The sequence below is a fragment of the Schistocerca americana genome, unplaced genomic scaffold (genome assembly GCF_021461395.2).
Source record: "Schistocerca americana isolate TAMUIC-IGC-003095 unplaced genomic scaffold, iqSchAmer2.1 HiC_scaffold_196, whole genome shotgun sequence".
NCBI classification, from domain to species: domain Eukaryota; kingdom Metazoa; phylum Arthropoda; class Insecta; order Orthoptera; family Acrididae; genus Schistocerca; species Schistocerca americana.
In genome coordinates this window covers 167,501-172,500 of record NW_025725902.1, presented here as the reverse complement: position 1 = coordinate 172,500, position 5,000 = coordinate 167,501, and the positions used below count along the sequence as shown (strand labels likewise).

The window sequence follows — 5,000 nt, the reverse complement described above, 5'->3', positions numbered from 1 at the left end:
TGTGCCTTAACCTAACCCGTATTGTGCCTTAACCTAACCCGTATTGTGCCTTAACCTAACCCGTATTGTGCCTTAACCTAACCCGTATTGTGCCTTAACCTAACCCGTATTGTGCCTTAACCTAACCCACGTTGTGCCTTAACCTAACCCACGTTGTGCCTTAACCTAACCCACGTTGTGCCTTAACCTAACCCACGTTGTGCCTTAACCTAACCCACGTTGTGCCTTAACCTAACCCACGTTGTGCCTTAACCTAACCCACGTTGTGCCTTAACCTAACCCGTATTGTGCCTTAACCTAACCCGTATTGTGCCTTAACCTAACCCGTATTGTGCCTTAACCTAACCCGTATTGTGCCTTAACCTAACCCGTATTGTGCCTTAACCTAACCCGTATTGTGCCTTAACCTAACCCGTATTGTGCCTTAACCTAACCCGTATTGTGCCTTAACCTAACCCGTATTGTGCCTTAACCTAACCCACGTTGTGCCTTAACCTAACCCACGTTGTGCCTTAACCTAACCCACGTTGTGCCTTAACCTAACCCACGTTGTGCCTTAACCTAACCCACGTTGTGCCTTAACCTAACCCACGTTGTGCCTTAACCTAACCCACGTTGTGCCTTAACCTAACCCACGTTGTGCCTTAACCTAACCCATATTGTGCCTTAACCTAACCCATATTGTGCCTTAACCTAACCCATATTGTGCCTTAACCTAACCCATATTGTGCCTTAACCTAACCCATATTGTGCCTTAACCTAACCCATATTGTGCCTTAACCTAACCCATATTGTGCCTTAACCTAACCCATATTGTGCCTTAACCTAACCCATATTGTGCCTTAACCTAACCCATATTGTGCCTTAACCTAACCCATATTGTGCCTTAACCTAACCCGTATTGTGCCTTAACCTAACCCGTATTGTGCCTTAACCTAACCCGTATTGTGCCTTAACCTAACCCGTATTGTGCCTTAACCTAACCCGTATTGTGCCTTAACCTAACCCGTATTGTGCCTTAACCTAACCCGTATTGTGCCTTAACCTAACCCGTATTGTGCCTTAACCTAACCCGTATTGTGCCTTAACCTAACCCGTATTGTGCCTTAACCTAACCCGTATTGTGCCTTAACCTAACCCGTATTGTGCCTTAACCTAACCCGTATTGTGCCTTAACCTAACCCGTATTGTGCCTTAACCTAACCCGTATTGTGCCTTAACCTAACCCGTATTGTGCCTTAACCTAACCCGTATTGTGCCTTAACCTAACCCGTATTGTGCCTTAACCTAACCCGTATTGTGCCTTAACCTAACCCGTATTGTGCCTTAACCTAACCCACGTTGTGCCTTAACCTAACCCACGTTGTGCCTTAACCTAACCCACGTTGTGCCTTAACCTAACCCACGTTGTGCCTTAACCTAACCCACGTTGTGCCTTAACCTAACCCACGTTGTGCCTTAACCTAACCCACGTTGTGCCTTAACCTAACCCACGTTGTGCCTTAACCTAACCCACGTTGTGCCTTAACCTAACCCACATTGTGCCTTAACCTAACCCACATTGTGCCTTAACCTAACCCATATTGTGCCTTAACCTAACCCATATTGTGCCTTAACCTAACCCATATTGTGCCTTAACCTAACCCATATTGTGCCTTAACCTAACCCATATTGTGCCTTAACCTAACCCATATTGTGCCTTAACCTAACCCATATTGTGCCTTAACCTAACCCATATTGTGCCTTAACCTAACCCATATTGTGCCTTAACCTAACCCATATTGTGCCTTAACCTAACCCATATTGTGCCTTAACCTAACCCATATTGTGCCTTAACCTAACCCATATTGTGCCTTAACCTAACCCATATTGTGCCTTAACCTAACCCATATTGTGCCTTAACCTAACCCATATTGTGCCTTAACCTAACCCATATTGTGCCTTAACCTAACCCATATTGTGCCTTAACCTAACCCATATTGTGCCTTAACCTAACCCATATTGTGCCTTAACCTAACCCATATTGTGCCTTAACCTAACCCATATTGTGCCTTAACCTAACCCATATTGTGCCTTAACCTAACCCATATTGTGCCTTAACCTAACCCATATTGTGCCTTAACCTAACCCATATTGTGCCTTAACCTAACCCATATTGTGCCTTAACCTAACCCATATTGTGCCTTAACCTAACCTATATTGCGCCTTAACCTAACCCATGTTGCGCCTTAACCTAACCTATGTTGCGCCTTAACCTAACCTATGTTGCGCCTTAACCTAACCTACGTTGCGCCTTAACCTAACCTATATTGCGCCTTAACCTAACCTATATTGCGCCTTAACCTAACCTATATTGCGCCTTAACCTAACCTATATTGCGCCTTAACCTAACCTATATTGCGCCTTAACCTAACCTACGTTGCGCCTTAACCTAACCCACGTTGCGCCTTAACCTAACCCACGTTGCGCCTTAACCCAACCCACGTTGCGCCTTAACCCAACCCACGTTGGGCCTTAACCCAACCCACGTTGCGCCTTAACCCAACCCACGTTGGGCCTTAACCCAACACACGTTGGGCCTTAACCCAACACACGTTGGGCCTTAACCCAACACACGTTGGGCCTTAACCCAACACACGTTGGGCCTTAACCCAACACACGTTGGGCCTTAACCCAACACACGTTGGGCCTTAACCCAACACACGTTGGGCCTTAACCCAACACACGTTGGGCCTTAACCCAACACACGTTGGGCCTTAACCCAACACACGTTGGGCCTTAACCCAACACACGTTGGGCCTTAACCCAACACACGTTGGGCCTTAACCCAACACACGTTGGGCCTTAACCCGCTCTGTAATTGTCATACGACGCGTTAAATTAGTGTAGTGTTGCCTAACTGCAACCCCCGCAATATAGTTTGCTACTCGCACTGCCTGGTCCCCAGTGTATCGCTTCATGTTAAACACCTTGCAGCGATACACTGTAATGTGGATGGCAGCAGGACGTACATGCTCAATGCCCTTCGCAGTTGTTCATTGGCATTCGCATGGCGAAGCACTTAGCCTACGCTGTGGTACGGCCTGTGTCAACTGTCCGCTGATGTTGTACGTCCAAATCACACACTGTACTGCACATTGGTCCTCATGTACTGAATGATACATCGTGGTACATGTGACCGTACAACGACTGCGCCAACAACGGCGAACCATGCGGTCCAACTGTTGTGCACTCAGCTATGTGTCGTCTCCCTATAAGAGCCGGATTGCAGTGTGGTATGCCCTGGATGGCGATCAGCATGAGCCGTCTGTTGATGTAGTGGCGCGTGTTGTCAGACGTAGTCGTCTCTTCTCACACACCGTGACAGCATGGTGCACTGCGTTCCACATCTGCGACATGCGACAGAGGCCGGTTGACAGTCGTTCGCGCAATGGACATCGCATACGTACGGGGGCCACCTTCCACGTGTTCGCGAAGCGTGCACATGTTGTTGCGTGTATGTGGGCAGACATAGTGTGTCGTGACACCTGACACAGGCATGCAACAATCGTTGAATTTGCAAATGGCGATGGACGTCTACGTTTGCTGGTGACGTTACGCAAATGAACAACTGGTAAACCGTTGTGGTGCGGTTGTTCTCGCTAGAGGTGAATCAGTGATGGCGACGATCGGTTGAGCTACCAACCGGTTGTTTCAGCGATACCCACCATGCCCACGAACGTGAATGGCATGTGGGTGTGAAGCGATACGCGGCGGTGGCTGGGTGGGACCGTCCCCGGCCGGTGAGGGGGGGCCTCCCGGCGTGCTGGCCGCGCGGTGCGTGGGCGCACGCGCTACAGCCGGCTGGTGGGGGCGGCCAGTGGCAGGCGCGCCGGCCGACGGAGGCGGCAGGCGGCGCAGCTGCGCGCCGGCGCACCCTGCACGCGGCGCCGTGCGGCCAAAGTAGGTCCTCGCGGGCCCGGTGCGAAGCGCGGTGGACATCTGCAGTGTGCTGGTCCGATTGAGGACTGTGTGCGCTGAGGATGCGCCGCCGCCCGGCGCTCGGCGCCGCGACGCCGTCTGCTGCTCGGTCGCCTCTGCGGTTCTCGCAGGTGGTTTGTATCGCAGCTGTGCGGACGTGTTGGCGCGTGCGCTGTGCTGGGAGAGTTCGCTTCGGCACCCAAGTGGGGCTTTTGTCCTTCTGTGGCGCTGGCGTTGGAGCTGCCGGCCACCGTAGGTGGCGCGTGTTGTCTCCCGCCGGCAATGCCACGACAGCACGCTCCCGGGCCTCTGTCGGCAGCGGCAAGCTCAGTTGGGAGCACGGGTGGTCGCACCTAAAGCGTCTACTCGCCAAACTCCGGGCGATTGCGCCTCTCTCGAACCCGACCAAGTACTTAGGACGGCGCTGCGCGCCGCCGGGACCTGAGAGGGTTTCGAGGTGTATCGTGCAGGGGAGCTCAGCCTCCTCCTGTTTGCAGAATAATTGAGCGGACGCTTGCGTGTTCGCGCGGGCCCCCGGGACACACTCCCGGGCGGCCGGCTGCTCAGCTCTAGTTGACGCAGCTCCCTGGTTGATCCTGCCAGTAGTCATATGCTTGTCTCAAAGATTAAGCCATGCATGTCTCAGTACAAGCCGCATTAAGGTGAAACCGCGAATGGCTCATTAAATCAGTTATGGTTCCTTAGATCGTACCCACGTTACTTGGATAACTGTGGTAATTCTAGAGCTAATACATGCAAACAGAGTCCCGACCAGAGATGGAAGGGACGCTTTTATTAGATCAAAACCAATCGGTCGGCTCGTCCGGTCCGTTTGCCTTGGTGACTCTGAATAACTTTGGGCTGATCGCACGGTCCTCGTACCGGCGACGCATCTTTCAAATGTCTGCCTTATCAACTGTCGATGGTAGGTTCTGCGCCTACCATGGTTGTAACGGGTAACGGGGAATCAGGGTTCGATTCCGGAGAGGGAGCCTGAGAAACGGCTACCACATCCAAGGAAGGCAGCAGGCGCGCAAATT

General features: G+C 51.6%; 1 non-coding gene across 1 annotated transcript in view; it reads left to right on the top strand.

The window, feature by feature from the left end:
* The first annotated feature begins 4,543 nt into the window (after positions 1–4,543).
* The window catches only part of LOC124573759, a 1,910-nt gene continuing 1,453 nt past the window's right edge, over positions 4,544–5,000 (top strand). Inside the window, exon 1 of the ribosomal RNA XR_006972113.1 lies at positions 4,544–5,000. This exon is cut by the window's right edge and continues 1,453 nt beyond it. This is a non-coding gene — a ribosomal RNA (small subunit ribosomal RNA).